Source organism: Sus scrofa, chromosome X, assembly GCF_054392235.1.
Source record: "Sus scrofa isolate SSC_HxYL_T2T_F1_AM1 chromosome X, Sscrofa_HxYL_maternal_Yorkshire_Landrace_v2.0, whole genome shotgun sequence".
In the NCBI taxonomy this organism is placed as follows: Eukaryota; Metazoa; Chordata; class Mammalia; order Artiodactyla; family Suidae; genus Sus; species Sus scrofa.
Window position 1 is genome coordinate 86,917,654 of NC_139401.1, and position 13,966 is coordinate 86,931,619.

A 13,966-nucleotide genomic window follows, 5' to 3' on the forward strand; every position below is an offset into this window, starting at 1 on the left:
AAAATAAACTCCAAACAAATGAAAGATCTAGATATAAGACCAGACACTCTAAAACTCTTGGAGGAAAACATAGGCCAAACTCTTTCTGACATAAAGGACAGAAACATCTTCTCAGATCCACCTCTTAGACTATTGACAATAAAAACATAAATAAACAAATGAGACATAATCAGTCTTAAAATTTTCCGCACAGCCAAGGAAACCCTAAACAATATGAAAAGACAACCCATAGAATGGACGAAAATAATTGCAATGAATCGACTGACAAGGGATTAATCTCCAAAATTTATAAACACCTTCTGCAGCTCCATACCAAAAAAACAAACAACCCCATCAAAAAATGGGCAGAAGTTCTAAACAGACAGTTCTCCAAAGAAGACATACAGATGGCCAAGAAACACATGAAAAGATGTTCAACATCACTCATGCTTAGAGAAATGCAAATCAAAACCACTCTGAGGTAACACCTTACACCAGCCAGAATGGCCATCATCAAAAGTCTACAAACAATAAGTGCTGGAGAGGTGGTGGAGAAACAAGAACCCTATGACGCTGTTGATGGGATTGTAAATTGGTGCAATCACTGTGGAAAACAGTGTGGAGATTCCTCAGAAAACTAAACATAGAACAACCGTTTGATCCAGCATTCCCACTCCTAGGCATCTAGCCAGAGAAAACCACAACTCGCAAAGGCACATATACTCCAATGTTCATGCAGCACCATTTTCAATACCCAAGACATGCAAACAACCTAAATGTCCATCGACAGAGGAGTGGATCAAGAAGATGTGGTACATATACACAATGGAATATGACTCAGCCATTAAAAGGAATGAAATACCAGAATTTGTAGCAACAGGGATGGACCTAGAAATTATCATGCTAAGTGAAGTCAGCCAGACAATGAGACACCAAAATCCAATGCTTTCACTGACAAGTGGAATCTGAAAAAAGGACAGACTGAACTTCTTTGCAGAACAGTTGCTGACTCACAGACATTGAAAAACTTGTGGTCTCCGGAGGAGACAGTTTGTGGGGTGGGGGGATGTGTGTGGGGTGGGGGGAGGTGCATGGGGTGGGAGGATGTGCTTGGGCTGTGGGATGGAAATCCTGTGAAACTGGATTGTTATGAATATTATACAACTACATATGTGATAAATTCATTGAGTAATAAAAAATGAAAAAGAAAAAACAAATAGAAAAAAGAGTAAAATTTTGAAGCTGCTTTCACGGGTACAGCAATATCATTATATTAAAAGAAAACTACAAGCAAATATCTTTCACTAATGTGGACACAAAAGTACTCAACAAATGTTACTAAATCAAATCCAAAATATACCAAAAGGATAACTCCAGATTAAATTTATCCCTATAATTTAAAGTTCATTCAAAATTCAAAAATCAAACAATAAAAAGCTATTTCCTGAAAGGTAGAGCAGTGAAGTCTATAAATCCATTCCTCCATAAAAGCAATGAAAATACAAGCATTGTGAAAATCAGCTTTATAACTGAATGCAACTTTTGCAAATGTATTGAATAAAATTGCTAAGAAAAGTAGGCTCTGTATTTTTTTTTTTTTCTGCACCTGTGGCATGTGGAGATTCCTAGGCCAGACATTAAACCTGAGCCACAGCAGTGACAATGCTGGATACTGAACTGCTATTCCACCAGGGAACCCTGGTTCTGTAATGTTTTTACTTTACCTTCTCTCATCCCTTTATGGTTCCATAGTTGCTTTGAAAACCTCCAGTTTTTACAATGTTAGCTTTGAATACCTGTAGTCTCACAGCCACTGGCGGATATAGACTAGATTTTCTAAAAATCCCATCTCCTACAATTGTGACTATTTGACCTGATGCAGGTTGCTGGAAAATACTCAATGACAGAGTATAGTCTTTATTTGACCTGACTCAAATCTGGCTCAGTGAAAAAAGTCCTATACCCAGGGTGTTTGTTGAAGAAAATCAACTACAACTGATAAATATCACAATAACCTAAGGTTGTGATACTATTAGAGTAAAAACTCCACCTGATTGAAAGGAAGATCTGTGGAGCCAGATGTTGACAGAGGCCTTTGTAAATTAAAGCTCTGCAAATTATTACGTTTGGAATGGATAAGCAATTAGGTCCTGCTTTATAGCACAGGGAAGTATATCCAATCACTTGTGATAGAATGTTATGGAAACAACAGCTGATTCTAATCCCTCTGGTGGGTGGAGCTTAGTCTCTGGATGGGTTTAGAGGTGGTCGTGTGCCTGGGGGGGTCTTTAGGTAGCCTGTTTACTGAAGGGTGGGGCTTTGATCCCACCAGGGTTGGTGTTTGCCCTTGGGCTTCTCAGTGCTGACTGACAGGTGGGGCCAGATTTTCCCAAAATGGCCACCTCCAGAGAAAGGCAGCTGCTGAATATTCCTGAGAGCTTTGCCTTCAATGTCTTTCCCTCACAACAAGTCACTTTCACCCCTATTTTCCCAGCATGTCCCCCAAGAACTGCAGTCAGGTTTTACCCAGATTCCTATGGAGACCTCGCTCTGCCCTGGGTCCCAGTGCACCTGAAAGTCCATGTGCGCCTTTTAAGAATGGGGTCTCTGTTTTCCCCAGTCCTGTGGAGCTCCTGGGCACAAGCCCCACTGGCCCTAAGTGCCAGATGCTCCAGGGGCTCTTTTGCCTAGTGCCTGATACCCATACATGGGGGTTTGATGTGTGGCTCAGAACTCTCACTCCTGTAGGTGAGTCTCTGTAAACCAGTCAGTTTTCAGTCTGTGGAGCTTCCTACCTGGGAGGTATAGGGTTGTTTATATCATGAAATTGCCTCTCCTACCTCTTGATGTGGCCTTCTCTTTTTCTTCTGGAGTAGGATATCTTTTTTAAGGTTTATGGTCCATTTGGGTGGAGATTGCTAAGTCTTTAGTTGTGAATTTTTTTGTTTTGCTTGTGGGCAGTTTCTCTTGCCTGCTTTATTTTTCCTGTGCAAGGGCTGTACTTTCTTGTTTCTTTGCATGTCTTTTAATTTTTTTGAAAACTAAATATTTTTAAAATAATAATTTGTCTCTTCGGAAAATCTAATAATCCTCCTCCCTCACCCCACAACGTGGTATTATTGCTGTTTTTGTTTGTTTTGCTTTTCAAGCTCACACTTGCAGCATATGGAAGTTCCCTGGTTAAGGGTCGAATCAGAGCTCCAGCTGCCAGCCTATGCCACAGCCACAACAACAAGGGATTTGAGTTGAGTCTGTGACTTACACTACAACTCATGGCAATGACAGATCCTTAACCCACTGAATGAGGCCAGGGATCTAACCCACATCCTCATGGTTAGTAGTCAGGTTTGTTACCACTGAGCCACAATGCAAACATCTGCTGCTGTTTTATGTCATTGTTCTATTGATGTATTCCTTGGTGTTTGGGAGCTTTTCTGAACTAATTAGGCAAATTATATATGTCCTATAGTATGTGGCCACTATAGTATCTTCTCAGTTAACTTAGGGAATTACTAATGATTAATCAGGTTTCTTTAAATGTATCAGATGAATAATTCTTTGTACGTATCTGGGGAACATCTTCATTACTCAGGAAGTTTATAAGTCTGCCTTAAACTTTACTTCCTACTTGTATAAGGCCTCAATTTTAATCAGAGTTTTATCACTGGGGACCTCACATATTTCCTGGGTGGATAAATATCCCTAAACATATGCTTTGTCATCTAGCTACCAAGGAATATGTTAGAGCTTTTTTTATTATTATTATAGTTTATTTACAAGGTTCTGTTAATTTCTGCTGTACAGCAAAGTGACCCAGTAATGCATATATACACACTCTGCTTATCATCAGGCATCAGCCCCATCCTAGCAGGAAGCCTACAGAAAACCCCCATACTGACTTCAGCCACAAGGGGGGCAGACACCAGAAGTAAGAGAGGCTACAACTCTATTATCTATAAAAAGGTCTCCACACCAAATACCTATACAAATGAAAAGACAGAGAACCGTAACTCAATGAGGGAGAAAGGAAAAACCCCAGAAAATCAGTTAAGTGATGAGGAGATTCTCAGCCTCCAAGAAAAAGACTTTAGATTGTTGATGCTGAAGATGATGCAAGACATTGGAAATAAACTGGAGGCAAAGACGGATAACTTACAGGAAACATTGACCAAAGAGATACAAGATATAAAACTTAAACAAGAAGAGATGCAAAATACAATAACTGAAATAAAAAATTCACTAGAAGCAGCTAACAGCAGAATACAGGAGGCAGAAGAATGCATAAGCAAGGTGGAGGACAGATTAGTGGAAATTACGGATGCAGAACAGAAAAGAGGAAAAAGATTGAAAACAAATGAAGAGAGTATCAGAGAACTCTGGGACAACATGAAACACACCAACATCCGTATTATAGGGGTGCCAGAAGGAGAAGAGAGAGAGAAGGGCACAGAAAAAATATTGCAAGAGATAATAGCCAAAAACTTCCCTAACATGGGGAAGGAACCACTCACTCAAATCCAGCAAGCACAACGAGTACCATATAAAGTAAACCCAAGGAGGAATACACCGAGACATATACTAATGAAACCAATCAAAATTAAAGACAAAGAGAAAATCTTGAAAGCAGCTAGGGAAAAGAAACAAGTAACATACAAGGGAACCCCAATAAGGTTATCGGCAGATTTTTCAGCAGAAACTGCAGGCCAGAAGGGAGTGTCATGATATACTTAACGTGGTGAAAGGAAAAAACCTCCAACCAAGATTACTCTACCCAGCAAGGCTCTCATTCAGATTTGAAGAAGAAATCAAAACCTTCACAGATAAGCAAGAGCTGAGAGAATTCAGCAACACTAAACCAGCCTTACAACAAATACTAAAGGAACTTCTCTAGGCAGAAAAGAAAACACAGCAACAGGAAACAAAACTTCCACAAATGACAAGGCTCACCAGTAAAGGTATCTGTACAGTAAAGATACGAAATCATCCATGCACAATTATACCACCCAAATCAGAAATCATGAGAAGAGGTGGGTACAAATGCAGGACACTGGAGATGCACTTGCAATTAAGAGACCAACAACTTAAAACAATCTCTTATATATATGTAGATCTTATATCAAAACTTCAGAATAAATGCAAACCAAAAATCTACAATTGATACCCAAACAAGGAATCTCTGGAGAAGAAATATATCTCATAGTAAATAAGTGCGTAATCCACCATGAAGGGGGTCATTTGACATCATTCTTGGAATGCTGAAGTCTCCTTAGGTCTGATTCTTATTTCCTCTCCATCAAAGAATTTTTGATAATTATAATTAAATAATGCCACTGTACAATTAAATAGTACAGTTCTACAATTGTATTAGTAAGAACCATTTCTCTCCATGGTACAATGTAAGATCTATAATGTCTTGTTTATCACATCACCTAGAATGGTGTAATGCCTATATTGAAGAATCAATAAGATGTAACAAATTGTGAAGACGTATTTATATAGTTCCACTGTTTTTAACCAATTTATGCATTTTATATTTTACTTATTTTCAGAGGATGTATTATTTTTGTTATTCTTACCAGCTAAGTTATTCTTTGTATTATGCTATATAAAATATTTAATGGTATAAGGCTTTCTTTTTTATAAATTTTAGTTGCATAGTATACATAATTTTAATATAATGCTAATTTTTAAAGAAAAACTGAAATGTAATAGATAATACTAAATAGTAAGGATGAAAGCCATACAAAAGGGGATAAAGTATAGAATAAATTTCCTATTTATCTCAGCATATTTTCCATTCCACTTCTCCAGAGGGAGTCACTTAATCTGTTGCTTAAGATCCATGATATAATAATCTGTTTGAATGTAATTGTGTTTAAATGTATGTATTTTATTCTGTAAAAATAAAAATAAAATTTCAGAATAAAAAAAATAAAATTTATGTGGAAAGACAAAAAACAAAAGAGAAACTGCCCATGAGAAGGCCCAGAAACCGTATTTAGAAGATGAATTCTTTAAATCAACTATTATAAATATGTTCAAAGAACTGAAAGAAAACATGCCTTAAGAATTAAGGGAATATACAAGAGCAATATCTCACCAAATAGAGAATATCAATAAAAATATAAAAATTATTTAAAAATTTGATGCTAGAATTGCACAATGATTATAATGAAAAATTCACATGAGGAGTTTGACATCATGATCAACTTGGAATAAGAAAGAATTACTGAAACTAAAAATAGGTCAATTGACATCACAAAAAAATAAAATTACAGAGTAATATCATTGATGAGTATAGATGCAAAAATTCTTAACAAAATATTATCAGATCAAATCTAACAATACATTAAAAGAATCATACACCATGATTAAGTGTGATTTATCCCAGGGATTGAAGGATTTTTTAGGATCCACAAATCAGTCAGTATGGTACACCATATTAGCATACTGAATCATAAAAATCATATGTTCATATCAATAGATGCAGAAATAGCTTTTCAAAAAATTCAATATGCAATTTTGATAAAAACTCTCTAAAAAGTGGGCATAGAGGGAACCTAACTCAATATAATAAAGGCAACATATGACAAATCCACGGCTAACATCATTCTCAATGATGAAAAGCCGAAAGCTTTTTTGCTAAGGTCAGGAACAAGACAAGAATATCCCTCTTGCCAATTTTATTCAACATAGTTTTGGAAGTCCTATCTACAGCAATCAGAGAATAAAAAGAAATAAAAGGAATCCAAATTGGAAAAGTAGAAGTACAACTGTCATTTTTTGCAGATGACATGATACTATACACAGAAAATCTAAAAGATACTGCAAGTAAACTTCTAGCGCAATGAATTTAGTATAGCTGCAGGATAAAAAATTAATACATAAGAATTATATTCTTATGCACTAAAAATGAAAGATAAGAAAGGGAAATTAAGGAAACAACCCCATTTACCATTGCATCAAAGAGAGCAAAATGCCTACGAATAAACCTACCTAAAGTGACAAAAGACCTGTACTCTGTACTATACAAAAGACCTGTACTATAAGACACTGATGAAAGAAATTGAAGATGACACAGATTTGCCTGGGGCTGGTAAAGGAAATGGGGATTAATTTTAAATGGGCATGCTTTTCTTATCGGGGCATGAATATATTTTAATGTAGATTTATGATGGTGGTCACACCACTTGGAAGAATCACTTAAAATAATTGAATTCCATAATTGAAATGAGTAGACTTTATAATTTGCAAAATGTACCTCAATACATGTCCTAAAAAATAAACATAAATCATCATGTTAATAGACTAACATATAAATTCATAGGTGCTCGACATAACTGGTTTAGGAAAATCATTGGGAGAAAGTTCAGTAGCTATCACATGATATAAGTTTCATTAAGCAAAATAGAAGGGGTCATCCTTAAGGTGATAACAGTATCTACAAAACCCTGTAACTAACTTCAAACATAATGTTCAAAAACAGAATGCTTTTCACCTTTTGGACACAATACAGGGATGTATATTCTCATTACTCCTACTCAACATTATACTGGAAGTTCTATATGGTTCAATAAAGATAAATAAATAAATATACAAATGGGAAGAGAATAAATAAATTGTCTCACTTAACACAAGATGTTATTATTTACTTAGACAATTCCAAATAGATTACAAAATAGTTATTAGAACTAAAAAGCATCTTTAGCCAGTTGCAGGATACCAGGTAAATATGTAGAAATCAACTGTTTTTCTATACACCAGGAATAAACATTTAAAAGTGCCATTAAACTACCATCCTATAGCAACAGAATACACAGTCTCATCAATTATATATGGATTATTTCATAGATAGATTATATATTAGGCCACAAAACAAGTTTTAGCAAATTTAAGAGGATTGAAATCATGCAAAGTGGAGGAGGAAGGCAAGATGGTGGAAGAGCAGGGGGACATGTTCACTCTCTCCCACAAACACAACAACAAAAAAAAACCATCTACAGGTTAAACAACTTGTACAGAACAGCAATTAATCACTGGCAGAAGAACTTAAACTCCAATAATGGCAAGAATCTCTTGACATAACTGGGTAAAACAAGAGAGAAGAGGAGAGTGAGAGAAGGGGACTCAGGGCTGGATAGGTGCTCCCGAAAGGGAACTGTGGAGGAGAAAGGGATCCCACACCCTGGAAAGTCACCTAATTGATGGAAAGATCAACCAATCAGAGGGATCTCCAGATGCTGAGAAAAGTGCAGCAGTAGATCTGAGATCTGAAGAGCAGAGTGAGAGCCGAACAGATCATCTGAACTACTGGCAGAGTCACCAAAAACCAAAATGCTTGAGTCAGGGCTGGGTGCTGAGACCTTGGCTCCAGAGGTTAGTCCCCAGGAGTGGGGTGGGGTGGGCAGTGTGGAGATTGCCTGGGGGACTAGGAAGCGGTCTTTGGGTTGGCAGTGAAGAGACTGCCTGGGAGACTAGGAAGCAGAGTGTTGCAGGTGGAGGGAGCAATACAATAAGGGCTGGGGAGTGGAAAGCCACATCAGAGGGAACCGGGGAGAAGAGCTGGATCCACAGGAGAGACAAGGTGCCAGTGTTGGGGAGGAGAGAGGGGGAGGGGTAGGCCACCATAGAATACTCTTTGTGCCACATCAAGCTCACTTGCCCACCAGCTGGCAGAAAGCAGTGCTTCCCAGTGCATCCCCCCTCCACCTACCCTACACACGTGCGTGCCTGACTTAAGGCTGCCTGCAATCCTGGAGGGCTGGACTCACCATTTGTGGGAAGCCAACCACCTCAGTGGACCTCCTGGCCTGGCCTACCTGCCCTCGAGGGGATACACCCCCACAGAGCAGCGCCCAGCACCGCCATCCCCATGGAAAAGGCCCACAGCCCAGAAATGTTAGAGCAAGCTCTGCCTGGCCATGTAAAATCTGCTTCCATTGGGGGGGCAGTCCTGCCAGTTCCAGCTGCCCTGGGGAAGAGCCCCTTGGGTTCCCAGCAGCCCAGCTAGTCGCTCCCACCCTCAGGGGGTGCTGTGCTCCCATGGAAAAGCTGCCCAGCACCTCCGGCCCCCTGGAAGAGTCCCACAGGCCAGAAAAGCTAGAGCAAGCTCTGCCTGGCTGTGCGAAAACTGCTTCCATCATGGCGCAGACCTCCCAGTCCTGGCTGCCCTCAGGAAGTCCTCCTTTGCATCAGAGAGACCCTGCCAGCCACACCCACCCTCAGGAAAAGCCATGCTGCCTCAAAGAAGACTGACCAACACCACCAGCCCTCGGGAAACATTCCACAGCAGTGCCAAGGCAAACCCTGCCTGGACAAGGACAGTACAATTCCACCAAGAAAAAGAAAATAACAAGCAAGATGAAGAAGCTGAGAAACCACCCCCAGTTAAACCAACAGGAGAACTCACCTAAAGCAGTCAACAATGAAACAGACCTCTGCAGTCTGACAGACTTAGAGTTCAAAAGGGAAATAGTGAAAATACTGAAGGAATTAAGAGAAGATATGAACAGTAATGCAGATAACCTCAGAAAGGAACTAGAAACTATAAGGAGGAGACAAGAAAAACTAGAACATTCATTTGCAGAGATACAAACTGTGCTAAGGGCAGTAAAAACCAGAATGAATAATGCAGAAGAACGAATAAGTGATGTGGAAGATAGAATAATGGAAATCACCCAAACAGGACAGCAGATAGAAAACCAAATGAAAAAACAGGAAAGCAATATAAGAGACCTATGGGATAATATAAAGTGGGCCAATCTACGCATAATAGGAATTCCAGAAGGAGCAGAAAAAGATAAGGGGATGGAAAATATATTTGAAGAAATTATTGCTGGAAACGTCCCAAATCTAAAGGATACTGAGTTCAAGATACAAGAAGCACAGAGGGCCCCAAACAAGTTGAACCCAAATAGACCCACTCCAAGACACATTACAATAAAAATGGCAAAAGTTAGTGATAAAGAGAGGATCCTCAAGGCAGCAAGAGAAAAGCAGAATGTTACCTACAAGGGGACCCCCATAAGATTATCAGCTGATTTCTCTACAGAAACTCTACAGGCCAGGAGGGAACAGCAAGAGATATTTAAAGTGCTGAAAGGAAAACACTGCAACCTAGAATACTCTATCCAGGAAGAATATCATTTAAAATAGAAAGCAAAATAAAAATGTTTTCCAACAAACAAAAGCTAGAAGAATACAGCAATACAAAACCCATTCTAAAAGAAATAATGAAAGGGCTTCTCTAAATTAAGAAAAAAAAAAGGAAGCACTTGGATTGAGGAAACCACAATCAGAGAGCAGTCACTCAAATAAGGCAGCATACAGATTTAATCATGAATATGCTTAAAATTAAATAAAATTAAAAAGAAATAAGAGACATCAAAATCATAAAATGTGGGTAAGGGAAGTCAGGAAATACTCTTATTAAATTTTTTTTTCTGTTGCTCTCTCTCTCTTTTTTTTTTCTCTTCTTAATTCGAGTATAGTAATGAAGTGTTTGAACCTACAAGACTATCAGGCTAAAACACACAATTATAGGAAGGGGTTAGTATACTTCAAAAACAGGGCAACCACAAATCAAAACCAAACATTGCACTAGCAAAAAATGAAAAGAAAAACACTCAAGCAAAAAATAATTGGAGACCATCCAACCAAACAAAGAAAGGAAGAATGGAGATCCATAGAATCAACTGGAACATGAGGTTTAAAATGGCAATAAATAATCATCTATCAATTAACACCTTAAATGTCAATGGACTGGATGCTCCAATCAAAAGACACAGAGTGGCTGAGTGGATAAAAAAGCAAAAACCTTCAATCTTCTGCCTACAAGAAACTCACCTTAGGACTAAGGACACATATAAATTGAAAGGGAGGTGGGAAAAAATATTTCATGCCAATGGGCAGACAGGAAACGAGGAGTTGCAATACTCATATCTGACAAAATAGACTTTAAAACAAAAGACATAAAGAAAGACAAAGAAGGACACTATTTAATGATTAAGGGATCCATCCAAGGAGAGGATATTACTATTGTCAAAATATATGTCCTTAATATAGGAGCACCAAGATGCATACAACAAATATTAACAGACATAAAAGGAGAAATTGATGGGAATACAATCATAGTAGGAGACTTTAATATCCCACTCACACCAATGGGCAGATCCTCTAGACAGAACACCAATAAAGCGACAGAGATCCTAAAAGAAACAATAGAAATGTTAGACTTAATTGATATCTTCAGGACACTACATCCAAAAAAATCAGAATACACATTCTTCTCAAATGCACATGGAACATTCTCAAGAATTGATCACATACTGGGACACAAAGCTAACCTCAACAAATTTTGGAGCATAGAAATTATTTCAAGTATCTTCTTTGACCACAGTGGCATGAAACTAGAAATCAACCACAGGAAAAGAAATGAATAAAAACCTACTACACGGAGACTAAACAACATGCTACTAAAAAACCAATGGGTCAATGAGGAAATCAAGAAGGAGATTAAAAAATATTTTGAGACAAACAACAATAAGGAAGACACAACCTCTCAAAATCTATGGGGTACCACAAAAGCAGTGCTCAGATGGAAATTCATAGAGATACAGGCCTTCCTCAAAAAAGAAGAAAGATCTCAAATTGACAACTTAACCCTCCACCTAAACGAATTAGAAAAAGAACAAAAAAGACCTAAAGTTGGCAGAAGGAAGGAAATTATAAAGATCAAAGAGGAAATCAATAAAATAGAGATTCAAAAACAAGAGAGAAAATCAATAAAACCAAGAGCTGGTTCTTTGAAAAGGCAAAAAAAATTGACAACCCCCTGGCTAGACTGACTAAGCAGAAGAGAGAAAGAACCCAAATAAACAAAATTAGAAACAAAAAAGGAGAAATCACAAATGGATACTGCAGAAATACAAAAGAAAAAAATAAGAGACTACTATGAACAACTATATGCCAACATATTTGAGAATCTGGAAGAAATGGACAATTTTCTAGAATCTTACAGCCTGCCAAAACTGAATCAAGTAGAAACAGACCAACTGAACAGACCTGTCACTAGAAATGAAATTGAATATGGCATAAATACACTCCCTACAAATAAAAGCCTAGGACCAGATGGCTTCACAGCCAAATTCTACCAAACATGTAAAGAGGATCTGGTGTCCATCCTCCATAAACTTTTTCAAAAGGCTGAAGAAGAAGGAACACTCCCAAACACATTCTATGATACCACCATCACCCTAATTCCAAAACCAGACAGAGATAACACCAAAAAAGAAAATTACCAGCAACTATCTTTGATGAATATAGACGCAAAAATTCTCAACAAAATTTTAGCCAATATGATCCATATAAAAAAGATCATACACCATGACCAGGTTGGATTCATCCCAGGATCACAAAGATGGTTGAACATATGCAAATCAATCAACATCATACATGACATTAACAAAAGAAAAGTCAAAAACCATATGATCATCTCAATAGATGCAGAAAAAGCATTTGACAAAGTCCAACATTCATGGACTTTGATTCATTTGATTCATTCATGATCAAAACTCTAACCAAAGTGGGTATAGAGGGAACATTCCTTAACATAATCATTGCCATTTTTGACAAACCCACAGCAAATATACTACTCAAAGGAGAAAAACTGAAAGCCTTCTCACTGAAATCTGGAACAACACAAGGATGCCCACTCTCACCACTGTTATTCAACATCATACTGGAAGTCCTAGACACAGCAATCAGAAAAACAAAAGAAATAAAAGGCATCCAAACAGGAAGAGAAGAGGTAAAACTGTCACTGTATGCAGATGACATGATACTATACAGAGAAAACCCTAAGGTCTCAACCCAAAAGCTACTTGAACTGATCAACACATTCAGCAAAGTAGCAGGATATAAGATTAACATTCAGAAATCAGTCACATTTCTGTATACCAACAATGAAATATTAGAAAATCAATACAAAAATACAATACCTTTTAAAATCGCACATCACAAAATCAAATAACTGGGAATACACTTCTTATATGCTAAGAAGTATAAAACATTAATTAAGATATTAAAGAGGAGCCAAAGAAATGGAAAGATATTCCATGCTCCTGGGTTGGAAAAATTAATATTGGAAAAATGGCCATACTACCCAAAGCAATCTACAGATTCAATGCAATCCCTATCAAGTTACCCATGACATTTTTCACAGAACTAGAACAAACAATCCAAACATTTATATGGGACCACCAAAGACACAGAATTGCCAAAGCAATTCTGAGAAACAAAAACCAAGCAGGAGGCATAACTCTCCCAGACTTCAGGCAATATTACAAAGCCACAGTCATCAAGACAGTGTGGTACTGGTACCAAAACAGACAGACCGACCAATGGAATAGAATAGAGAACCCAGAAATAAACCCAGACACCCATGGTCAATTAATCTTTGACAAAGGAGGCAAGAGCATAATATGGGAAAAAGAAAGTCTATTCAGCAAGCATTGCTGGGAAACCTGGACAGCTGCATGCAAAACCATGAAACTAGAACACACCCTCAAACCGTGCACAAAAATAAACTCAAAATGGCTAAAAGGCTTAAGTATAAGACAAGACACCATCAAACTCCTAGAAGAGAACATAGGCAAAACACTCTCTGACATCAACCTCATGAATATTTTCTCAGGTCAGTCTCCCAAAGCAACAGAAATAAGAGCAAAAATAAACCAATGGGACCTAATCAAACTGACAAGCTTTTGCACAGCAAAGGAAACCAAAAGGAAAACAAAAAGACAACTTAGAGAATGGGAGAAAATAGTTTCAAATGATGCAACTGACAAGGGCTTAATCTCTAGAATATATGAGCAACTTATACAACTCAACAGCAAAAAAGCCAACAACCCAATGGAAAAATGGGCAAAAGACCTGAATAGACATTTCTCCAAGGAAGATATACAGATGGCCAATAAGCACTTGAAAC